The following is a 26889-nucleotide window of genomic DNA, read 5'->3' as shown; positions in this document are numbered from 1 at the left end:
AAAATCTAATTATAATATAGGGCAATAACCCTCATGGGGATAAAATGAAGTATGGGAAGGAGTCCATATTCTTGAGCTTTTGATATTAGTCACTTAAACCTTCCTGGATCAAATATGAGTACCATTGATGTCAGTATACCTGACCCCACTCTCTTTTCCTAACTTAGTTGACTCATCAAATTTTCAGGTGACACAGGGCTGAGAAATATGCGTAACACAGCAGGATTAAAAGTCTAGATTCATAAAGATCTTGACAAGCTAAAACATTTGGACTAAATCTAATATAATTTGAATTCAATAGGGATAAATGGAAAGTCTTACACTTGAGTAAAAAAAAAAGTATAAGTGTAAGATGAGAAGGAATGGATAGATAGTAGTCCTGAAAAAAATTTAGGGATCTAAGTAGACTGAATTCTACATGAGTCAGTAGCAGGATGTGGCAACCAAAAAATCTAGTGTTGTCTTGGGTTGTCATAGCTTCCAGGAATAGGGAAGTGCTAGTCCCACTGCACTCTAATCTTAATCATATTTCATGTGTAGCACTGCATTCAATTTGAATACCACAGTTAAAAAGAACATTGACAAATTCGACAGTGTCCAAAGGAGGATAACCAAGTTAGTGATAAGTGTTGAATCTATAATATATGAGAATTGGTTGAAGAAAATAGGCATGTTTAGCGTGTTGAATCTATAATATATGAGAATCCACTGAAGAAAATAGGCATGTTTAGCCTGAAGCCATGATAGCTATCTTGAAATATTTGAAAGACTATCATATATAAGGATTGGAATTGGGCAGAAGGCAGAGCCATGAGCAATGAATGAAAAGAAAAGAGGCCAATTTGAACTTGATATCAGGAAAAATTTCCTAATAGGTCTGTCCAAAAGAGGTTAAATATTGCTTGAAGAGGTGGTGGGCCTACTTGGGTGCTATAAATGGAAGGTAGATGACCACTTTTCAGAGACATTATAGCAAAAATTCCTTTCACCCAGATTTTGAAGCTATTTCCAACTTTCAAATTCTATGATTCTGAACTTTGGAAAAGTTGAAAGCATTTACCCCAAGTGGTCAGTAGAGAAAAAGAACTGATGCTCAGGACATCTACTTTGTTTTTGGGGGAGGGGGGGTTTTGAGCATAATAAGTGGGTTTTACTGGGTCAAGGGTCAGATTCATAGTTGGCAAGAGTTGGTATTGACTGAGTAATTGGTGAAGAGCTTGGGAAAGTCTGTGGGTAGTTGGAAAGCTAATTCATGGTGTTGACAATGGGTTCAGGCACACGAATGTCCTGTCCTCTTTCAGGACATCTACTTTGTAAAGAAGTGAACAGTAATATAAATATTTTGGAAAAGGGAGCTCACAGTGCTCAAGAAACATTGTTTTTGACAAACTCTAACAAAGGCAAATAAAATAGAAAAACAAGTCCTATTGTTTCTGTGAGTTATAGTTTATGTACTTATATCTATATGACTATATATGTGTGTATGTGTGTGTGTGTGTGTGTGTGTGTATAAGCACACATTTACATATACAATTTGCAAAGCAATGGGGTTTAGTGACTTAACTTAGTTCACACAGCTAGTAAGTATCAAGTGTCTCAGGCTGAATTTCAACTCAGGCTCTCTTGACTTCTAGGCTGGTGCTCTAGCCATTGGACCTTCTAGCTGCCCCACAATGTATCTGATTTGTCAGCTTGATGTCCTAGGAAGAGTAATGCATCTGGAGTTAGAAGATCTAGGTTTGAATCCAAACTCTGCTATTTATTGCTACAACTTCTTGAGGAAGAGAATGTTGCCATTTCAAACTATATGTCCCAGAGACATCTTAAACTCAATGAGTCTAAACTAAGCTCATTATCTTCTTATTTTCCTCCCTCTTACAAAGTTCCCTATTTCTGCCAAGAGTAGTATCATCATTCTTCCAGTATAGAAAATTCATAAGCTTAGAATTATCCTGTACTCACTCTCCCTCACATTCCAATCAGTTGCCATATCCTTTAATTTCTCCCTTTCACATCTCTTACATTTGAGCCCTTCTCCCCACTTACACAGAAACCACCTTAATTCAGTTCCTCCTCATGACCACTCATCTATATTATTACAATAACTTACTAATTTATCACCTTGTCTCAAAGCTCTATTCCTTTCAACACCCTGCTGTCAAAGAAAGTTTCCTTAAGCATAGATCTGAAAATGTAATTAATTTCCCTTTCTCAATCAACACCAGAGGCTTTGTATTACCCCTGGAATAAAATATAAACTCCTCTATTTAGCTTTTAAAGCCCTCCATCACCTGGCTCTAATTTACCTATCCTCTCTCACAGGTTATTACTTTCACTTCATAATCCAGTCAAACTGGCCTCTGTTCCTTCCTCACTCATCCCTGTGTCTTAGCCCTGGCATTTCCACCTTACTGGAAGGCCCTGCCTCCTTACTTTGCCTCTTAGAGTCTCTCTCTTCCTTTAAGGAGCAACTGAAAAGGCTCCGTTTATCTTTTACATGTTCCCCCAATTACTAGTGTCCTTCTCCCAGATTATTAATAGCTTCTTTGTAAATACACTTACATACATACATGATATATAAATGTATATATACATATATATATATATATCTTAACTTTTTATTTAGGGGGCATATACTTGATATAAATTCATTGTGCATAGAGATTGTTTCATTCTTTTACTTATGTATACAGCACCTAACAGTATATTTGTTGATGGATTGTTGATTTCTAAAATAAAGGAATTGGACTAGATGACCTCCCAGAGCCTCTCCAACCATCAATCTGTGATCCCATTATTTTGTTCTGGGACATGAAGTGACATAAAAAAATGGCTTATAGTTTTGAGGAGCAGCTTGATGAAGTAAAAAGAATGCTCATTCTGGAGCCAGAGGCCCTGGGTTTGAATCCCCCTTCTTGCAACTGCTAGCTTCATGAGCTTAAGTTAAGTCATTTAGCATTTGTGTGCTTCAGATAGCTCATGTATAAAATGAAGTAATTGATACTGGTACTCTCTGCCTTAAAGACCCACCATGAAGAGCATATTAGCAATGGCAACTTTGTAAAACTAAAACAAATAAGAACTAGCCTGTGATTTCAATAATATATAGAATTCCTAGATGAGGAAAATCTCTATGCAAATTATAGTCTTAGAAGCTTGCTGGAGCAGAAGTATCAAAAAATGCAGGGACCTAAACTCAGGGAAAACTCTTGAATGTGACCAGAATCAGACTAAAATGTAATTGGGAGATGCTTAACAAAATAACTAAAAGCAAAGCATATAAAAAACAATTTTAATTTGTGATTTTTCCAAGTCAATATGTGATCCACAGGGATCTGTTTCTATTTGACACTATTGGTCTAAAACACTGAGAAGTCATGCAATTTGCATTGGGTCATCCAGTCAAGATGTATCGAATATGAGACTTTAACTCAGATCTTTCTAGCTCCCAGGCCAACTCTCCTACACACTAGCTTATGCTGCTTCAAACCTAAAAGTACTAAAAAAAAAAATACGTGAGTTATTGAATTATTTACCTGGCAAGCAAATAGTGCATCCACTGACTATACCCAAAAGTGAACTTGGTGAGAGGAATGCATTGTGACAACCACTTTAAGTCCACTCTCTACAAGGACCAAGGAGATGGTAGAGTAGAGTAGGCTTCCAGGTTTCAGAGGTGATTATTCTTCAATTTTTGCTATACCTTTTTGGTAAATATTTTTGTAAAACTTTTCTTTTAATTGCTTCATGGAGAGAATTGTGGAAAGATGGTGAAATAAAGCAGGAAACTACTTGGTCCACCTAAATTCCCACACAAATATCTGGAAATGAGGTCAGTGTAAATTTTAGAGCAGTATAAATAATTACAAATTGGGATAAAATAGTTATCCAGCCTGAGACAGCTTGGGAGGAAATTAGGAAAAATTTGTTCTCCCAGGGTGGTGATCTGGCAGAAACAACTGGGTCAACAAACAGCATTCCCTGGGAGCAGCTATATAGTTACCAACCTTTACTTCCATAGGTTTTGCCCTCTGGACCATGTTGGAGTTAAGAAGCTGACCCAGGGAAGACTGGATGTCCTATGCAGAAGCTGGATGTGGGGACCAGACATGCCTACCAATCAGGTTCCAAACTGTGAGTGCAGGTGAACAGTAGTGAGCACGCTCAGGTAAGTAAGGGTTGCAGTGGGACAAAGTCCACCTAATTATGTTACTTGCAGAGAGTGAAGCCACTGGTTTTCATTTCAGGGAAGAGGGGCAAACTGTTGTCTGCAACCACCTGGGGAACCAGAGAGTTAGAATATTTGTAGTGTCAACAATGCTGGAAGCCCTGGTCACAGCATAGGGGCAGAAGAGTACCTGAGGTCACTTATGTACTGATGTATAAGCTGAAAGAACAGTGACCACTCCTGGTCTTGGATTATAGGAGAAAGAGTTCAGAAAAAAAATACCATGAAAAATCTGAAACCTAAGACATTATCCAGCATACCCTGGGTGTAGAATCTGACTCTAATATAAAGTTAAGAGCCAGGAAATAGGCCATCAAAAAAAAAGTGCAAAAAGACAGCAAAAGAATCCAACCATAGATGGATTACTATCAATGGTAATAGAGAAGATCAGGGTTCAAACTCTGAGAAAGATAGAATAGCTTGTAATACTTCAATACTTCAAAGAAAAATGTAAAAGGTCACAAGCCCCAAAAGAGTTTTTGGAAGAGCTTAAAAAGGACTTTAAAAAATCAAATGAGAGAGATTAAGGAAAAATTGGGGAAAGAAATGAGTAATGAAAGAAAAAGGAAGAAAATTATGAAAATAAAACCAAACAATTGGAAAAGAAGATCCAAATACTTACAAAAAAATAACTCTTTAAAAATTAGAATTGGGCAAGGAGATTCTAATGACTTCATAAAACACCAAGAAATAATAAAACAAAATTAGAAGAATGAAAAAATAGAAGAGAATGTGAAATATAACAAAAACAATTGACCTGGAAAACAGATCAAGAAGAGATTGTATAAGAATTATCAAACTACCTGAAAGTTATGATAAAAAAAAGTGTAGACACTATATGTCAAGAAATTATGAAGGAAAATTTCCCTGAGTTTTAGAACTGGAGGATAAAATAGAAATTGAAAAAATAAATTCTCTGATCACTTCCTCAAAATGAAAATTCAGAAACATTATAGCTATATTTCAAAGCCCAGGTCAAGGAGAAAATATTATAAGCAACCAAGAAGAAACAATTTAAGTATTGGGGAGTTATAGACAGGATAATACAAAATTTAAATTCCATATTAAAATACCAAAGGATGTGCAGTATAATTCTGAAGAGCAAAGGGAGCTGGATTTGTAGCCAAGAATAACCTACCCAACAAAGCTGAGTGTAGTACTGTAAGGGAAAAAATGAATATTTTATGAAGTAAAGGATTTTCAGGTATTCTTGATGAAAAAATTCAGAGTTGAGTAGAAAATCTAACAAGAATCAGGAGCCATATAAAAAAGGCAAACACAAAAGACTATAAGGGATCTAATAAGTTTAAACTGTTTACTTATATGGGAAAATGATATTTGTAACTCTTAAGAATATTATCATCACTAAAGTGGTTTGAAAGCATATTCATAAATAGAAGGTTTAGGGTTGATTTGATTATGTTAAAAAGATTCTAAAATATTAAACTGAGTAGGGAGAGAGAAAATGGAGCAGATTATCTCATACAAAAGACATATAAATGGAAGAACTATTGCATTAGAGGATAGGATAAGGTGAAGGGTGGGTGGTGAGGGAAACATATTCTCATCAAATCCAGCCTCAGATGCTTAATTTCAGATACCTAGCTGCATGGCCTTGGGCAAGCCACTTAACCCCATTGCCTTGCAAAAAAAAAAATCTACAATAAAAAAAAACAAAAGAGGGAATGATATCTATATATATAATTAGTAGGGCATAAAAGTTTGCTTAATTTACAGAGAAATAGGATAAGGGAAAGGATAAAGGGAGAGACACTTAGAAGGTTAAGATTAATCTTGTAGATTAAGAAACAGAAGTGCAAAGGAATAAGGAAGATACTTTTAGAAAAATGTACAAATTAAAGAAGCAGTGGTTAGAAGTAAATTATATTTCTGAGGAGGGATGAGATAAAAAGAAAGAAAGTTAAACTAAGAAAAGGTAGAACAGAAAATACAACTAATAAGTTTGAATATGAATGGAATGAATTCACTCATAAGATGTAAATAGATAGTAGGGTGAATCAGAAACTACAACCCAAATATGTTGTTTATGAGAAACACATTTAAAAATGAGAGAACACATAAAAATAAAGGACTGGAGTAGAATTTATTAAGCTAAAATAGATTTAATTAAAAGAAATACATAGGGAAACTTTTTTTTTAGGTTTTTTGCAAGGCAAATGGGGTTAAGTGACTTGCCCAAGGCCACACATCTAGGTAGTTATTAAGTGTCTGAGACAGGATTTGAACCCAGGTACTCCTGACTCCAGGGCTGGTGCTCTATCCACTGCGCCACCTAACCCCCTATAGGCAAACTATTTTAAAAGATACTATAGATAATGAATTAATACTAATATTAAACATATATGCACCAAATGCTATAGCATTCAGATTTTAAAAGGAAAAGATAAATTGATTGTATGTGGTAAATAAATAGCAAAACTGTAATAGTAAGGGGACTTCAACTTTCTCCTCTTGAACTAGATAATCTAGTCAAAAAATAAAAAAGAAGTCAAGAAGATGAATAGAATCTTAGAAGTTATATATAATAGATATCCAGAGAGAGCTAAATGGGAATTGAAAGGAATATGCTTTTTTTCTCACCAATATTTGGCACCTGTAAGGCCATAAAAACTTTATAGTTACAAAAAAGCAGAAATAGTAAATACATCTTTTTCAGATCACAGTGCAATAAAATTGCATTTAATTAAGGACCATGGAAATACAGATTCAAAATTAATTGGACACTAACCTAATTTTAAAGAATAGCTGGGTTAAAGAATGTCATAGAAACAATAAATAATTATTAAATATAATGATAATAATGAGAAAGCAACTTATGAGACATAGAAAAATCAGTAATCAGAAAAATTTTATATTTCTAAATGCTTCATCAATAAAAAAGAAAAAGAGCAGATCAATGAATTGACTCTACAATTAAAAAAGGACAAACTAATTAAAAACTATCCAATTAATCACCAAATTAGAAATTCTAAAAGGTAAAAGTGAGATTAATCAAATTGAATATAATAAAACTATTGAATTAATTTAAAAAATGGATATCCTGGAAAGACTTGACATGAACCGATACTGAGTGAAGTGAATAGAACCAGAACATTGTATACATTCACAGCAATTTTGGGTGATGATCAACTATGATGGACTTGTTCATTTCAGCAGTACAATAATCAAAGACAGTTCTAAAAGAATTGTGATTGAAAATACCATCCATACCCAAAGAAGGCATTGTGGAGTTTAAATGCAGACCAAAGTCTACCTATCTTCAATTTTTAAAACTTATCTTATGTATTATGCTTTTTTCCTTCTCTAATGTTTTTGTCTTGTTTCAATTTGATTCTTCCTTCACAAGATTAATATAATTTCACAATTTCACAATGATTACTATGTATTTATGTTTAACATAGTTAAATATAATCTATATTAGATTACTTTCTGTTGGGGGAGGGAGGGAGAAAAATGTGAAACTCAAAGCCTTGAAAAAAATTATTATTGAAAACTATCTTTGCATATAATCAGAAAAATAAATAAATAAAATATTAAAAGGGTTGAATTCAATAATTCTATTTAATAAATAAATCTAGGATTTCATTTTAATAAAAATAATAAAATAAACTATTGGTTAATATGATTATGGAAAAGAGAGAAAAGACCAACTCACTAGTATCAAAAATTAAAATAGTTAATATACCACTAATGAAGATAAATTAAAGTAACTATTAGGAGTTATTTTATTCAATTATATTCCAATAAATTTTACAATTTAAGTAAAATGCAAAATACTTACAAAAACATAAACTTATCCAGATTAATAGAAGAGGAAATAGAATTTCTAAATAAGCCTGTTTTTAAAAAAAGAAATTAAATTGTCTATAAATGAGTTTCCTTGGGGGAAAAAAAAAACAAGACAGATTTACAAGTAAATTCTACCAAACATTTAAAGATCAACTAATTCCAATATTAAACAAATTATTTGGAATAATAGACAAAGGGGTCCCACCAAACACCTTTTATGAAACAAATATGGTGTTGATACCTAAACTAAGAAGAACAAAAGCAAAGAAAGAAAATTATAGACCAGTTTCACTAATGAATATGGGTGCAAAAATCCTAAATAAAATATGAGCTAGGAGACTACAACAATTTAGCACAAAGATCACACATTATGACCAAGTGAGATTTAAACCAAGAATGCTGGACTGGTTCAATATAAGAAAAACCAAGTAACAAAAATCATATGATTTATCAATGGATGCAGAAAATACTTTTGACAAAATGCAACACTTATTCCTATCAAAAATACTTGAAAGCATAGGTATAAATGGGTTTGTCTTAAAATGACAAGCATCTACCTAAAACCATGAGCAAATCTTATCTATAGACAACAGGAATAGTCTAGAAGTTCCTATATAAGATCAGGAGTGAAACAAGGATTTCCATTATCAATAATATTATTCAGTATTATACTAGAAATACTAGCAATAGCAATAAGAAAAGAAATTGAATGAATCAGAATGAGTAGTAAGATAAAAACTGAATCAGAATGAGCAGTGAAATAAAAACTATCTCCCTTTGCAAACAATATAATAATATACTTGGATAAGTCTAAGATTCACGTTAAAAAGTTAGTTGAAACAATGATTTTAGCAAACTTTCTTAAATTTATAGAGAACATTGTCATATTTATAAGAATGAATCATTCCCCAATTAATAAATGATCAAAGGACATAAACAGGTAGTTTTGGGAGAAAAAAAACAAAGTGATATATACATATATATTCATATGAAAAATATTCTTAAGCATTATTAACTAGAAAAGTGCAAATTAAAATAGTTTTGAAATCCATCTCACACATATCAAATTGGCTTGAAATGATAGAACAAAATGACAGATGTTGGAGGGAATGTGGAAAATTGGGATACTAATGCACAATTTTGGAGAGCAATCTGAAATTATGCCCAAAGAGTTATAAAATTGTGTCTACCCTTTGACCCAGCAATACCACTATTATTATTTCCCAAGATATTCATGAAAAAGGAAAAGGGCTTAGATATTCTAAGATATCTATAGCAACTCTCTCTGTGCTGTAAAAGAACTTGAAATTGCCCATTAGTTGGAGAATATTGATAGATTAGTTGTGGTATATAATTATGATGAAATATTACTGTGCGTAAAAAATGTTGAGCAGGTTGATTTTATGAAAAACATGGTAAGACTTGCATGGAGTAATGAAGAGCAAAATGAGAACCAAGAGGACATTGTATACAGCAACTGTTTGAAGAGTAAATGTGGATGACTAAGCTATTCTGAGTTTTATGAATATTCAAGTCAACAACAGAAAAACTTATGAAGGAAGATGCTGTTCACCTCCAGAGAAAGAACTCATATATGATACTTCATTTTTTTATAGTTTCACATATATATCTCTGTCAAATGTTAGCCTTCTAGAGTATGGGGTTGGAAGAGAGGGAGGAAAACAGCTTGAAATTCAAACTATTTGTGTGTGTGTCTATACATATATGTTTATGTTTATATTTACATAATCGCTTGATATAATTGCTTCAGTTATTGTCCATTGAAGATGTATTCCTGTCAACCTGTGTAAGCTTCAACAGTATGATGGTACCCCACCCACCACAATTATCCTGGAAACCCAAGGATCTACTTAAATCAGAGAAATGGTCTGCCACTACCATTATAACCAGAAATTTTCCATTAGAGGGACAGATCTCTGAAAAAGCTGTTCTTTCTCAACAAAAAGGGAAGTACAGATTACAGCTAAAACAAGTTCTAACCTTGAAAAGAATGCTAGGCTTAAGCTCAAGAGAAAGATTTGAATCATAACTCTAGCATCCTTACAAGGCTGTGTGATCATTGGCAAAGTAGTCACTTCACCTTTCAGCCTCAGTTTCCTTCTCTATAAGATGGGATCATGTGGAGAAGAAAAATCATGTTTCCTAAGATGCTTACCTTCTAGAGTTGTAGTAAGTTATAAGACTCAAGTGAGGTAAGATGTATAGGGTTATGTGATGTGTTAAGTGATATATAAATGCTAGTTCTTCCAATGAGTAAGTATCTGTACCACTGGAGGGAACCACCCCCATGGATGAGATCATGGATCCAACAAAGTGGTATGATGATGATGTCACCTAATGAAGGTCTCAGTGCCGTAGCATTCAGGATGCCAACATCATACTGTAATGCATCTGGAAAACCAAAACTACCTGCCCTTGGACGCATTTAAAACCCCAAAGGGAGTGAGTCAATGGGAAAATAATGAAGACCTGGAAGAAAAATGATTTGGCTTCTTTGTGCTCATCCATTTAGTCTGGTGCTAAGCTGCAACAAAGAATACCAGTGTATATCATTACTTAGAATGAAATAAGAAAAGAATAAGGCTTTGTGGAAATGGCAGATTCAGAGTAGGTAGACTTCACCTCTTTGGAAGAGGAGAAATTCTACTAGGCATTTACCATAGTGACAGAGAAACATATCCTAGAGTAAATGATATCATATAACTTTCTTCTCCATTGCCAATACCCACCCTGAGTAATATGTTGTGGCAAACATGAAACATATAAAGAACACAGCAGCAATAATAATTTTTTCCCTTTACCATCATTGTGAAACAAGCACACTATAATAATAATGGCTAACATATAATGCTTTAAAATTCACATCATTTCACATTTTCTAATTTAAGGTTTCCAAAGATGCTGTACGGTAGATGCTATTATTATCGCCATTTTACAAAAGAGGAAACTGAGGCTGAGAGAGGTTAAAGTGACTTATCCATAGTTATACACTGGGTAAGTTCTGAGTAGGAATTTATATCCAGGTCTTCAGCCAGTGCTCTAAAAAGGTTCTTGGAGAATTTCTGCAAAGTTATATTGGCTACTTCTGATGTGCCTCTTAAAGCTCACATCTCTAGAACACTGGAGGATGAATTTTGAATAACACTGAGGAATCAGGTCTATAAAACTTGAAGAGACTGGAAGGGAGTCTATGCAAAGAAAATTCCTTTTTTCCATGCCTGAGAAAGAGGCTCCCTCAGACTCAAAAATTGTATTAGGATGAACTGATGACAAGATTTTGTAGTTCCTAGAGCCTTCTCGACGATTGTGGCTACACAAAGCATGTAAGGTAAAGCATGTAATAAAGCTTTGGTCTATCTGAAGCCCTTTGAGGGTCCCAGAAAGAACCTTTAAAAATATATGGTTTCAGATTATGATCTCATCTAGGTGTCTCTGATACAAAGCCTCTAATTGCCTAGCCCTTTTTAGAAGAGAAAACAAGAAGGCACTTGCCAGATAAATTACTAGATGCCAGCAATTTGGGCATTCAGTGTAATATTTAGTAGAAAGGGTTTTGGACTTGGTGTCAGGAGATCTGAACTTCAAGTTCAACTCTGCCACTTACTGTGGCATTTAACCTTTTATCTATAATATGAAAATAATAATACACTATCTAACTCTAGTTAGTATTATAGGGGGAATACTTTGTACCTCTCTTAGCATCAGGTTCCTGATATCTGTTTCAACAGATTCAAAGTTTGTGGATTCAGATCTCACCAGAACTGAATTTTCATTAGCCCTTATCTCATTAGAAAGCAAATTCCCAGGGGCAGCTAGGTGGCACAGTGGATAGAGCACCAGCCCTGGAGTCAGGAATACCTGAGTTCAAATCTGGCCTCAGACACTTAATAATTACCTAGCTGTGTGGCCTTGGGCAAGACACTTAACCCCATTTGCCTTGCAAAAAAAAAACCCTAAAAAAAAAAGAAAGAAAGCAAATTCCCTACTTGAGCATATTAGAATTTAGCCATTATCTACCAATCTCTATGCTTCTGGTATATGTATTTCCATGTATCCTCCATAGAATATTATCCTTCATAAATGCTGTGATGGGAATAGACTTCATGAAGGCCGGCTCTTTCCCCTCACTCTATTACCTCTGTCATCCTGACATAAACATGGGTAGCAATTCAACCTACTATTCAGCCCAATCACCACTTTTTGACTTATCAGGTAGGAAACTTGCCCAGGTATCCAATAATCTAATATAATTAATCAACAGCTTTTTAATAACATAACAGGGAACTTGCCAATAATCCCAGTCAATATGAACCTACCCAGAGTTGCATCAGTTGATGCAATTCCACATAAACTTTAGAGCATACAAAGACATTCTGGACTACTAACTCAAAGAAGAGCCTCTTTGATGGAATATGTGATTCAGACTGGGTATGTAATCAACAAGGTAGCCAAAATCTGTTCCTTCTCCTGAGGTGACTTCTGCCTCCCTGGGGTCACTCTGTTGAGAGGAGAGAGAGAGACAATGCCATTAAAGAAGATACCTTAAGCCCTATCTAAGAACAATATACGACCCATGAAAGCTTGGTTCTTTGGCTTAGATTTGTATTCTTTCATTTTAGGTGAAGGATCTCCTTCACCTAAGGTTTTCATAACTTTAGTTATGAAGCCTCAGGTTCAAAACCTCAAGAGAGTAAACCATCAAGAGGTCCAAGAGTGGAAGGTTTATATCCAGCCAGATAAGCTTTAAGGTTCTGATGAGCAAGGAGTACCTTTCAATCTTTGGAACCCAACTTAGTGCTAGTTAAGACAAGTTCTTATCTAGCAATGATGCTGCTTTTGAACATGAATTTAATAAGATTTGTGCTATGTAGAAGCTACATCAAATCTAAGCCCAATCTCTACAGAGATTAAAATGGAGAGTGTATTCCTAAGGATCTGTTTTTGTTCTTTTTTTTGTTCTTGTTTTATCTTTGAAGTAAGTATCCCTTTATAATAATGTTTGTCCTTCATTCTCAAAGACCATGATATCAGGGAGGTGATTCCATGAGAAGTACGTGAATTTGATTGAGGAGGTGCTGCGCTAACTCACCAGCCTCACTTTCTATTGCCTTGATCAAACTGCCCTTTATAGAAACTAATGTTACAGGAACTAGTTAAGGAAAACACATCAGAATGGGAGCTCTAGCTGATAGCATTAGAGAAGAGATAGCTCAACCTTCCAAGATAGCTCTAGAACCCTGAGAGTAGGATTTAGTTACCCTTGTTCTAAGAAACTGAAGTTACAATCTTTGCTGCACTAAGCACCAACAAAATCATATGCAAGGCACTGGGGATATAAAGACAAAAAAGAAAAGTTCCTACCATCAAGGAATTTATACTCTATGAAATTTAATAATGCAATGTCTAATTTGTATGAAAAATAATTCTACAGATGTCAGTTTTTAGGAGGAAGAGAATAGGTAGGCAGGAGGGTCAGGAGAAGCTTCCCAGGGAAATAGAGGAGTTGAGCTTGTAATTAAGCTAGAGATAACAAATAATAGTGAGGAATTCCAAGAATGGAAAAGTCTGTATAAAGACAGTAACAATAGAATGAAATGCCAAATTTAGGGAACATCAAGGAGATCAGTTCAGTGGGGCTATATGCATGGGAATAATAGTGAAGTGGGCTGGAGCCAAATTATGAAAGGATCTAGATACCAAAGTGAGGAATTTATCTTTTATTTTCAAAGCAGTGAAATATTCAAACATATAAAAATACAACTACATCTTTCCATTTTTACGAAAGGAAACTATGAAACTGTGAAGCTTCAAAGAACATATAGAAAGGAAAAAAACTTTGAGAGAAAAGAATTTTTCTAGTCTGCTCCTGACTTCCTGCAGTGCTCCCACACCAGGCTCAGGGGAGATGTTCAGTGTCATAAGAAAAGTGCATCATAAGACTTAACTCTGTGTATAACCATTCAGCTCCTTGGTCCTTTCTGATTGTGCTATCATTTATGGAACATGATGCTCCCTATGTGGGAAGTATGAAGGGAGTTCCTCCAGGTACTTCCTGAAGCCAAACAACAGAGGTTCTTGTGTTCTACCAGAAGGGTACTTTATTCCTCTTTTAAAGAAGAGTATATAAGGGGCAGCTAGGTGGTGGCTAGGTGGCACAGTGGATAAAGCACCAGCCCTGGAGTCGGGAGTACCTGGGTTCAAATCTGGTTTCAGATACTTAATAATTACCTAGCTGTGTGGCCTTGGGCAAGCCACTTAACCCCATTTGCCTTGCAAAAAAAAAAAAAACCTAAAAAAAATGAAGAATATATATATCTTGTATGAAGCATGAAACACTTTTGAAAGAATGTTATCATAATTCCAGATATCAGACTGAAATACAAAGTGGTAACCATTAAAACAATTTGGTACTAAGAAAAAGATTGGTGAATCAGTGAATATATTAGGTATACAATACACTGTATTAAATAACCATTATAATCTAGTGTTTGGGTTTGGGGACAAAACTCATTTTTGACAAAAATGCCTGGTAAAACTGGAAAGTAGTTTGGCAGAAACTAGGTATAGAGCAACATCTCACACCATGTACGAGGCTTTAGTTCTTTGTATTAACATTGTATTCTTTCATTTTAGGTGAAGGAAATTGGCTCCTTCCCCTGTGCTTTTCATAACCTGAGTTATGAAACCTCAGTTTCAAAACCTCAGGAGATTAAGCTAGCAAGAGATCCAGGAGTAGAGTCTGTAACAGGGTTTATATCCAGCCAGACCAGCTTTAAGACCCTGAAAAGCAAGGAGAACCTTTCAATCTATGGGACCCAATTTAATACTAGTTAAGACGGGTTCTTATTCAGCAGTGATGCTGCTTTTGGACATGAAGTTGATAAGATCCTTGCAGATCAAAGCTTACTTTTTTTTTAATCTTTATTTTTCTTGGGATTTTTTTTTATCTGTTTCCTTTTGCAATAGGGATAATGTGAAAATATATTTTGCATGACAGCACATGTAAAATCTATAGCAAATTGATTGCATTCCCAATAATGGGGGATGGCAGTGGAGAGGGAGAGAATTTGGAACCCAACATTTTTAAAAAGCAAATGTTAAAAGTTGTTTTTACATGAAATTGAGAACAAAATTTTTTTTAAAGAAACAAGGCTGCCAAAGTTGGCCAAGGAGAGGTTTTCTCTTGCAAAAGAAGGCTTACTAATCCTCAGTGAGTAGCCTAGACATTTACAATGAGAGCCAAAAGGGGAGTAGACTAAAAAACATTTGAAAGATTTGCTCTATGAGTCAGAATTCCAGTCTTTTGCTCTAAATTTCTTCATATTGGCAGGTTTCTTTTAAAGTCCCCAAGCACTTTGCTTATGTTACTGAAAGCTATTTTATGTGTTCTAATTACACAAATTACTTGCTAACTTTTAAGCAAGCAATTATCTCAAAATACCCTTGTGCCTATTGACATTTCAAGGTAAAGGAATTCACTGGAATAGTTCCCATTTTCCAGATGTAATACTTTCCAAAATAAATGTTGGATGAACTGTGCAATTTATGCCATGTGAACACTTTAATTCACACAGTAATATTTTGTAGTTTGTAGGAGCTTGGACTTTGTCCAGTAGTGAATATCCTTTATTACAGAGGCCCTTATGTTTCATACTAAGAAATAAAAAATCACAGGTTTGGCTGCCCTTTCCAAACAGAAAGCTATTTGAGCCAGTGCATATGGAAATACACATGTGCATGCACTCAGATAGACAAACTCTCTAACTCAGTAGGAGGGTTGCAAGTCTACAAACAGACTGTCTCTCTTTTGTGATTAAAAAAGGAAAGAGGCCCAAATCACCAGGGAAGAGGTCACTTAGACAAAATTAAGTAGGGGATAGGATGGAGTATTGTACTTAGGGCTAGATGCCAGTTGTTCTGAATTGAGAAGAGGAATAATAATTATGATCAAAATGTTCAAAATAGGGTTAGTGAGGAAAAGGGTATTCAAAGGAAGTTATAGCCAGATCCAAGCAGGCCTGAGACCTCTTGGCATTGCAGAGAAATAGCCATCCTACAAAGTACCTCCAAAAAAAGACAGTCTGTACTGGGTCTAGGAATTCAAATATATTTTAGAGTACATCTGTTGTGGACCCAGAGTTCTGTTCCAAAATGAACCCTCAATTCTACTTTGTGGTGAACCTTTTCCCTAAGTTTGCACTGGACCCAGTCTCCTTCCCAGTCTCCTAGGATAGGTCTATATCCTGGGATGGGCTTTGGAATCAAACCAACATTCAGTGGTACAGTTGGGGATTATCTTCCCCACAACATAACGACCTGCTGTTTTTCTGTGAGAGAACAGACTAATGTTTTGTTATTCCTCTTGGAAGTTAGTGAAAAGAAGACATTAACCTGGGTGCAGCTGCAGGAATGCAGAGCAAAGGTCACCAGTATTCCTATATTGCTGACTGACTCCTTATATTTGTTGAAACTCCAAGGTAATTTATAGGACTCTGGTCGAGGCTGCTGGGATTATACAACATGGTACTATGTTATAATGGGAGTTAAAAAAGAATTTGCTTACAAATCTAAATATCAAGAAGATCTGGAGAAATTCCTATTAATAGAGGATTGAAGTAGTTATAAAAGAAGGAACTTAACTTGAAGGTCTCTTTTCAGCACATACTGGGTGCAGCTGCAGCCTAACTGAAAAAAAGAGCTGAAATGTGTTGATTGACAATCTCACAAAAGAGTGATAATTCTTTTTTACTCTCTTTCAAAAAGAAAAAGTTCTAAGAACCAAATAAATACTCGGCATATGGCAACAACTAAGTAAGGAAGAAGTAGACCACCAGTAGATGACAGCAGCAGCTCTGTAGCAGAGCAGTAAAGAGATAATTTAGGAGGCAGAGAAATGAGCAACAGAGGTGGCAGAATGGAGCTGCAGTGATGTACACACAGTTTCTGGAAGATGGAGCTGTGAGGTCTTCCAAAGAAGACTCAGTTTTGAGAGTGTGCTATCCAATGAAGAGTCCATCTCCAAAAACCGCATGAGAATCTATGTGAAATTATACCTTTTTTTCATGTGTAATTATCTTTCCTTATTACTTACTTTACTATTCTGCCTTAAAAGTTTTACTATTTGCCATGTTCTCTTGGTAAAGAATGCCTTGAGTGGGGCATTCTTTGCCCACATGGCAAATCTGAATAAAAATGAATTTAAAGCTCAAATTTAAATTTAAAAATTTAAAGCTCAAGGAAACTTTAAAAAATTTTCTAATCTAACACCTTTATTTTGCAGATGAGGTTAGGGCTTAGACCCAGATCTCTTAACTCCTAAATCAGTGCTTTTTTCCTAGACTATCCAAATACATAACCAGGCTTGTGAATACAATAAGATTGATTACCAAAAAACAACCAGAAAGCTACTAAAGATCATCACTATCATTCCCCTTCATTGGTCCTGGAATTTATTTAGGGCCTGATCAATAAGGATCATTGTGCTCCAAGCTGAAAGATTAACAAAGACAAGATGTGCACCTGGAACTCACCTGTTTTTCTGCTATCACATTTACATCTCTTCTGAGTCTCCAGAGGATTTAAGTGTTGGCAAGCATGACCCCAAAGAAGAGCAATGAGAAAATTCTTGCCCCACATCCTTTGAAGAGGTTGGAGATTCATGAATGTGGAATATTTTATATATGTTCGGATTTCTTTTGATAGATTGATGGATTTTATTGATTCTTTTTTCTCTTCTACCACTTTTTCTTTTTTTTTTCTTTAAAAAAAATTCCCTAAAAAATAAAAAGAGGCAGCTAGGTGGTGCAGTGGAGAGAGCATCCATCACTCCTAGAATAAGGAGAATCTGAGTTCAAATCCAGACTCAGACATTTAATAATTACCTAAGTATGTGACCTTGGGCAAGTCACTTAACCCTGTTGCCTTACAAAAACAAAAAATTTCTTATTTTATGGGATGGCTCTCTTTGGAAGAGGAAGTAGAAAGGTTTAGGATAATAAAGCTGGTACCACTTACCTCACAAAGTTCTAATGAAATTCAAAGTCCAAAGCTATCGGCATATTTTGATTAAACTGACAATCACTATTAGTCAAAAGTTTATGGGAAAACTGGTAAGTAGTATGGCAAAAATTCAAAGATCAACACTTCACACCACATATGATTCTGAATGGAAACATGGATATAAAAAGTCAGATCACAAATATAAGAGAAGCCAAGAAGTTGCTTTCTTGGTAATGCTAATCATTGGAACCATCAATAGTTTGTAAAGAGGATCACAGAAATAAAAATAAGCAATTGAGATGATAAAATATTTAAAAGTTTTTGCACAAACAAAACCAACTATGCTGTTATAAAAAATGGTGCCAATAGATTTGCTCAACGTAGGGTGCTCAGATCCTTCAATTTGTAAAAAAAAAACAAAAAAACAAAACACAGTATCTCCAAGGCACAATAAAACTAAGTGCAATAAAATGAGATGTGCTGTACTCAAATAAGAACTTTATCCAGTTGGTGAGAGCATGAGACAAGGGAGGAAGGCTATTGAACCTCCATCAATCCTTCCCTACCATCTGGTCACTGAAAATGGTCTTGGACTTTTTCATTTGTTCTTTTTTGTGCCAGGAGCAGAAAATAGAATCTCTGATTTGACCTCAGAGTTTGAGCCCCAGGAATTCAAAAGTTCAAGAAATCCAGGCCAGAGATTATAGCCAACTCAGTGGTGACATCCTGGATTTCTACATAGAAGAAACTGGCAGGGATGTGAACTTAATGAAGCAAGTTAAGTTTTTTTCTTCTCACTATAAGTGATATAGGAAAAATTATGCCCATGATTACTAAGAAAAAGTTTTCATATTTTTACTATATTGTTGAAATAAATATACCTTTGAAAAAAATTCTATTATGTTTAAATGATTAAACTAAATCAGGACCCTAGTCATTTGGTCCAAAAAAATGGGGGAGCATGGCAGACAATTGTATGATCCAATGGCAGACAAAAACCATAGCTTCAAATCATCCTGAGAACTCTGATGCCTCTGCATGGGAAGAGGAGAGAGGGGAGAAAGAGAATTTAAGAGACCTGGTCCTCACATAGAAGTCAACATTAAGTATATTACTCTTATGTATCCATCTTGGTGACACAATGTGTCTGCTTTAAGCAACTTAGAACTATCTCCTATCCTGGCTTTGGTGTTATCAAAATGGAATCTCGTCAGCTTTTGGCAGAATTATTGTAAAGCTTATAAGCAATAATGCCTGTAAAGTAGCATGCAACTAGATAAATGTCAGCTTTCATTAATATTACATTTTGCCATACTGGTTGTTTGTTTCAATTTGTCACTATCCTTCCTAAAGCCAGTCTTCATAATGAACCACAATATACCTTACGCCACTTCTTTCAGAATTCTAGATAAGTGTTTTCCAAATTTTTTTGATCACATACCTCATTAGTAAAAAAAAAGTTTAACTCATTTTCTGAATATATGTATATTTCTTCATAAATTATATGCATGTATTATTATTTCTAATATATATTATCATAAATCTAAAACTAGACATTCTAAAAGATGAAATTAATATTGATAATTTCTTGACTTTATTAATAAAAACCATTTTCCTATAATACCTGCCATTTATGTCACTATTTCTATAATTCTTTTTGTTTTCACAATGACTTTTTCCTTTGCATCTCTAGTTTTTAGCATAGTGCCTAATAGATTAATTAATTAATTAATGTTTGTTGAGTGATTAATTGCTCTTAGAGTCACTTTAACAATAAATGAGAATATTTAGTATGTGTATGTGAGTGTATTTATTTGATTAATCACAAACCTTTGTGGTCTGTTTCTCATTGCCTCTTTAGAGTCTGCCCCCACAGTTTGAGTTTGCTTTCAGCTCTTCAAAGAGCCAGCCCAGGAGATAAGCAATGCCCCGCCTCTATCTTTGTTGATTTGTTGGCTGCTTCAGATAAGAAACCTGGAACACGGAAGGAAATGGAACAAGCACAAGGTACATACCATGAAGCCAGAAAACTCTTATTTGGCTTTTTTCTGGTCCAGCAGCACTGAATGGAAGCAAGATTACACTGTTGTTTTTGTATTGCACCTATGACTCCAGGATCAACATTGAAGGTCTGATGTGAATAGCTTGGAATGCCAGATTGTTCTTTAAAATGCCTGCTTGAGCAGACAGACACAGGAAAAGGACACCTCTGGCTGAAAAGCCCAGATAAGATCCCAGGACAAAGAATGACCATTTAATGAACATTGTCAAAACAAGAAAGTGTTGGTTTTTTTCTGAGGTGAAAAAAAAAAACTCTAAAGTGTATCAAGAGTGAGATTTGCATGCAAATTCTTATTAATTAGAATGAAAATAAAACTTTTAGCTATGTGACAATCAGTCATCCACAAGTACAAATTAGCTGGCCTAAAAGAATGATTAAAAGCTTCTAGCTCCTCAAGATTGATTCCTCTTCAAGCTCATTATATAGAGCCAAGAAGCCAGAGTGGGACTTGGTCAGGGAATATAGAAGAGGGTTAGAAGTCCCCTGAAAAAGGAACTTTTTGATGATTCTAGCCTCTTCTCCCTCTCAAATTGCTGCCTTTATTCTTAGCCCAGCAAGTAAGTTCTCTTCTCAAACTGAGATTCATACCAGGGACTCCAGTTTTCAGGGAAGGTAATGGAAAATGCACAGGATTAGAAAATACAGCCATATCACCAGCCAGTCAGTGACACCATTCCTGCTCCTGATGATTCCTCTAGGGCACTAACTACCTGGTCACAGGTAGCTGACCACTTCTGTTACCCATTTTCATAAAATTCTGTAATTCTATAATGGGTCCATTTATATCTACCTAAGGGAAGTAGAAGCTTGCTCATTCCCTTACTCAGCCAGCATTTATTGAGTAGCCAAGGGTATAGAAGATCCCTTGAGGAGTAAGTGCATTGGTGATGTGTACAATCTAGTTAGGTAGGAAAAAAACCATACAAATAGGAAGCTTCAAATAGAAGAAAAGTATGCCATTTAATGGGGCCTATTTGAAATAGCACTCTTGTTACAATTCTGTCACTTTAGGAGAATAGCAACCTCTCAGCCTTAGTTTTTCTCATCCATAAAATAAGTTAATAATTTCCTACCTCACATGGCTATTGAAAATTAAACTAGGGGCGGCTAGGTGGTGTAGTGGATAAAGCACTGGCCTTGGAGTCAGGAGTACCTGGGTTCAAATCTGGTCTCAGACACTTAATAATTACCTAGCTGTGTGGCCTTGGGCAACCACTTAACCCCATTTTCCTTGCAAAAATCTAAAAAAAAAAAAAAAAAAAAAGAAAATTAAACTAGCCTTCAAATTACCTTGCCCTTGCCTGTCTTTGGCACTGAAGAAGAAATAAAAAGGATTAGATGGAGGAGCATATAGGCAGAGCTCCAATTCACTTCTTGAAAGAAGTGATGAAAACTCATTGGAAAAGAGGAAGAGTTTCACCTTTCTGGCTTCTGCATGTCCAGGTCTAATAAGATATTCAGACCTTGCATCATGAACTTCAAATGGAAGATCCTGTCCAAAAAGGGCTCCTTACTGCCTCTGACTAGGATGAAATACAGACTTTTCTATTTGGCTTCAGGCTACTGTTTTTGGCTTTTTTCACATTATTTTCGATTTTATAGACACTGGGGATCAATCCATCAGCATGCAACATATATGCTAGGCCAGGCATTGTGCTAAATTTGGTGATAAAAAGAAAGCTTAAAAAAACCAGTCCTTTGTCTTAAGAAGGAGACAACATGTAAATAACTAGGTTCATGCAGAATATATATAGAGAACATAGAAAGTGATTCAAAAGAGGATAGGCCCCCTGTAAAAGCTGAAGTTTGAGCTGAATTTTAAAGGAAGTCAGGGAAATAAAGAGGCAGAGCATTCCAAAAGTGGAGGAAAGCCAGTAATATAAGGATATAAGTTGAAAGGTTCAGTAGGTTCACCAATGGAAGTAAGATGAAAGGGAAGAAAAAGTTCAAGTTATGAAGAGCTTTAAACACCAGAAAACACTATATTTGATCATATATATATATATATATATATATATATATATATATATATAAATAAAATAGAGAGTGAGCAACTAGGTGGTGCAGTGAATAGAGGACCAAACTTCCAATCAGGAAGACTCAACTTCCTGAATTCAAATCTGATCAGACACTTACTAGATGGGCAAGTCACTTAGCCCTATTTGCCTCAGTTTTCTCATTTGAAAATGAGCTCCAAAAGGAAACAGCCACCCACTCCAATATCTGCCAAGAAAATTCCAATTGGGGACACAAAGAATCAAACATAATTGAAAAACAACTGAACCAAAAATAATAATGATAAGGAGTCATTGGAGCTCTAAGAGTAGGACAGTACCATGGTCAGATCTGTATTTTGTTAAAATCACCTCGACTAATGAGTGTGGGAAGAGACAAGGTAGGGAAATAAATTAGAAGACTATTGCAGCAGTCCATGGGAGAGGTGATGGGAAATGAACTAAGGTTGTAGCTATATAAATGGAGAAAAGGAAATATATATGACTAATATAGTGGTAGAAACATAATTTATCAATAGACTAGATATATAAATGACTCATACGATCCAACAATTATAGGTTTAGGTGACTTGAGAGGATTGCAATGCCTTTGATAACTACAGGAAAGTTCAGAAGTGGGAAGGGTTGGGGAGGAGGGGAGGAGAAGATAATGAAATTCTATTTTGGCTTTGTTGCATTTGAGATATACCTATAAGTTATCTTTCAAGATATCCAACAAAAAGTGGAAGTGCATGATAATAGTTTATGAGATAAAAATATTGTTGTATATACATATATATATATATATATCTCTGAAAATCATCTTCATAGAGTTGATAATTAAGCCCATGGGAACTGATGAAACATCAAGTAAAATAATATAGAACAAAAAAAAAAAGAGGAATCAGGAGAGAGCAATGATGGAACACACTCAGAGAGAGTGAACTTGAGATGAATGAAGAAATAGTAAAGGAGACAGAAGAAACAGCTGCACAAATAGGAAGAGAATTAGGAGAGAGAAGAGTCATTAAAACCTAGAGAGGAAAGGACATCTAAGAAAAGAAGATGATCAATACACTATCAAATATTGCAAGTGATTGGGAAAAGAAGATGAATATTGAGAAAATACCTTTGGATTTGTCAGTTAAAAAATCATTGGTAACTTTGGAAAGGGCAATTTCTATTGAATGATTAAGTCAGAAGTTAAATAGGTGCAGAGGGATAAGAAACCAGTGAAAGAAAAAGGAAGTAGAGGCACCCAGAGAAGACAAGTTTATTGAAGAAAGGAAGGAGAGATAAAGAATGATTGTAGATAACAAGTATGATGGAAGATTATTTTAAGGATGGGGTGGTCACAGGAATAATTCTAGGCCTAAAGGAAAGAGGGAGTAGATAGGAGAAACTAAAGAAAGTAGAGAAAAAGAGTGAGTTTTCCAGGAATGCCAAGAAAAGCAAAATACACACACACACACACACACACACACACACACACACACACACACACACACACACACACACACACACAAACAACCAAACCCACCCCAACCAATCAACACAAAATCATCAGTAATTAAGGAGCAAGTTTTACTTATAATGGAGTAGACCACTTAAGAGCAGAATAGAAAAAGGGAATACTTGCTAGCTGTGTGGACCCAACTAAATCATTGAACAGAGGTTCAATGCAGTTTGCTTCAGTTTTCTCTTCTGTAAAATGTTCAGAGATTGTAAAACACAATTGTTGTGTAGATCAAATAAAATAATAATCATAAACACTTAGCACAGTGCCTGTCAGATGGTGAGCACAACAAAATGTTAGCTAATATTTATCATTATTATCAAAATCTGCACTTGGACTACATAGATTTAATGTAACAAAATGCAAAGTAAATCCTCTTTTATAAATGAAAAAGCTAAGGATAAGAGATTACATCTTGGCTAATACCTTAGAGCTGCCATTAGAGTGATATTTCAAATATATTCCATTAAACATGGGGCAACTAGATGCCACAGTGGATAGAATATTGGGCCTCAGGAAGACTCATGTTCCTGAGTTCAAATCCACCCTCACTTACTAGCATGTGACCCTGGGCAAGTAATTTATCCCTGTTTGCCTCTGTTTCCTCATCTATAAAAATGAGCTGAAGAAAGAAATGGAAAATCAATCTAGTATCTTTGCCAATAAAACTTTAAATGGGGTCACAAAGAGTAGAACACAATTGAAAAACAACTGAAAAATTGAAAAATAAAAGTAGGTTTCCCTTCTTCAAGTTCTCTAGTTGCTTCCTGTTTATATAATTTTTTTCTACCTAACTATATTGTAATCATCATTGTGAACTCATTCTTCAAGATATCTTATATACTTTAGGCTATTCAACAAATTAATCATGTAATTGGATTTAGAAATGTATGATTACTTCAATCTTTATTTAAGTATGCATTATTTTTTTAAAAATTAGATTTTTTTAAAAATTTTTATCTTTAGATCATCTACTTTCTTCTTAGTACCTCTGCCCTGTCCCTTCCAGAAAAGAATCCCTTATAATAAAGAAGAAGAAAAGGAAAGGGGAAAAAGCTTATCAAGACCAAATACCACCAACATATAAGAATATACAATGTTCTGAAACAATGCAACATTCTACATTCAGTCCTTTTCCTCTGAGGGAAAAAAAATAAAAGCTGGGTATGGTATCTTGCCATATCTCTTCTTCTTTTTTTAAGGTTTGTTTAGGGGTTTTTTGCAAGGCAGTGGGGTTAAGTGGCTTGCCCAAGGCCACACAGCTAGGTGACTAGATCTGAACTCAGGTACTCTTGACTCCAGGGCCAGTGCTCTATCCACTGCACCACCTAGGCCATATCTCTTCTTTGGGGTCAAGTTTGTTCATTAAACTTTCAAAACATTCAATTTCACTTGTCTCCTTCTTGGGTTTTTTTTTCACTTGCATTGTCTTTCTTGTTATTGTTTTCCTGGTTCTGTTTACTTTAAATTGCATCCATTCATATAAGTCTTTCCATGTTTCTTCCTATCATACTCATTGTTCCTTAAAGTTCTGTGGTATTGTATGATATGCATATATATATATACATATATATATATATATATATATATATATAATGTTTTAAACTATTCCTCAATCAATGAACAGCTTTTATTTTGATTTGAGTTCATTCCTACAAAAAAAGTGCTATTATAAATGTTTTGTTGCCTACTGGACCTTTCTTTTTTTCATTTTCTTTCTTAGATATATGTCTAGCAATAAATTAAAGAGTGTGGGCATTTTAGTGAAATTCTTTGAACAATTTTTATTTGTATGCCAGCAAAGTTTGTGCCAGTTTTTAGTTCCATCAACAGTATGTCAGTGTATCCATCTTTTCAAATTCTTCCAACTGACTATTCTCATCTTTTATTGCCTTTACCAACTTTCTGGATATTCAGTAATACCAGAGAGTAGTTTTTATATGTACTGTCTGTTATTAGTGATTTAGCAAATGTTTCATTAGTAATGACTTACGGGTTTTTTTGAAAATTATTTATTACATTTTTTAAACTACTTATCCATTAAGGAATGGCTTTTAGTCTTATATATTCCTGCTAACTTCCCACATATTTTGGATATCAGACTGTTATCAGAGTTACTTGATACAAAGATTTTTTTTCTCTAATTTATCTCTTCCCTTCTTATCTTGGCTGCATTACTTTTGCTCATGTAAACACTTTTCAACTTGAGTGAAATGGTTTGCTTAGATTAGATGACAGGGAAGTTAACCAAGGGCCTGCTCAGTTTGCAGTAATTCATGTCAGAATACTAGAGGCTTCTGATAGCCTGAATTCCATAGCCCATAGCCTATGTCCACAATGCCCTTAGATTTGAGGGATGCCTCTGAGAGAATGTTCTCAGGGAAGTAGCGTTTCTGTTCCTAGGCATGTCCTGTCAAAGAATCACAGAATATTTGACCTGGAAGAGACTTTGGAGATCATCTCTATAGCCCCTTCATTTTTCAGATGAGAAACTAAGATCCTGAGTAGTTAAAATAATTTGTCCCAGATCTCACATTTAAGACATAACTTTTTTGACTTTAAGTCAATTATACCATATACCAATAATTCAATCAAAAGACATTTATGAAGTGCTTACTCTGTGTCAGGTCCTATACTAAATAGAGATACAAAGAAAGATGAAAATCTCCAATAGAATAAAATGCAAACTATGTAATCAACCAATCAATAAACACTTTTTTAAAGTTTATTCATTTGGGGTTTTTTTTACCTGCATGCTAAGATAATTTTCAACAATTATTTTTTGGTAAGTTTTTGAGTTTCACTTTCTTCTCCCTCCCTCCCTCTGCTCCTCCCTTCCCCTGACAGAAAACACTCTAATATAGGTTATACTTGTATAACTATGTCAATCAATAGACATTTATTAAGCATCTTCAATGTGTCAGGCACTGAGCTATATGTTGAGAATTCAAAGAGAGACCCTGACCTCTAGAAGCTTACAATTTAATGCAAGAAATTGTTGCCTACATCAGATTTTTAGATAATACTCATCAGTCACCAATAAAATGTGAAGGCAGCTTAACCAAGATTAACCAATATTTCTTTTCTACCAATCAACAATGCTGCAGAAAACTATTTCTTTACTCAAAGTATACCTATAAAGAAAAATCTTAATTGTAGGCACTTTTACAAACTTCAGTGGTTCTAATTTATCAAATACTTACCAAATGTCTTAATCATTGATGCTGTGAAGGAGACAAAGATAGGAATCAAGAAACAT

General features: G+C 34.9%; 1 long non-coding RNA gene across 3 annotated transcripts in view; it reads left to right on the top strand.

Moving 5' to 3' along the window:
* Nucleotides 1-25157, top strand: part of LOC141508440 (uncharacterized) — a 34835-nt gene extending 9678 nt beyond the window's left edge. For all 3 annotated transcript variants that reach the window (XR_012474417.1, XR_012474415.1, XR_012474416.1), the window contains 2 exons: nucleotides 4022-4168; nucleotides 19920-25157. This is a non-coding gene — a long non-coding RNA (uncharacterized LOC141508440). The remainder of the gene's footprint in view (nucleotides 1-4021; nucleotides 4169-19919) is intronic.
* The last annotated feature ends 1732 nt before the right edge of the window (nucleotides 25158-26889 follow it).

The sequence above is a fragment of the Macrotis lagotis genome, chromosome 1 (genome assembly GCF_037893015.1).
Source record: "Macrotis lagotis isolate mMagLag1 chromosome 1, bilby.v1.9.chrom.fasta, whole genome shotgun sequence".
NCBI lineage: Eukaryota > Metazoa > Chordata > Mammalia > Peramelemorphia > Peramelidae > Macrotis > Macrotis lagotis.
This window is presented reverse-complemented; position numbering and strand designations above follow the sequence as displayed.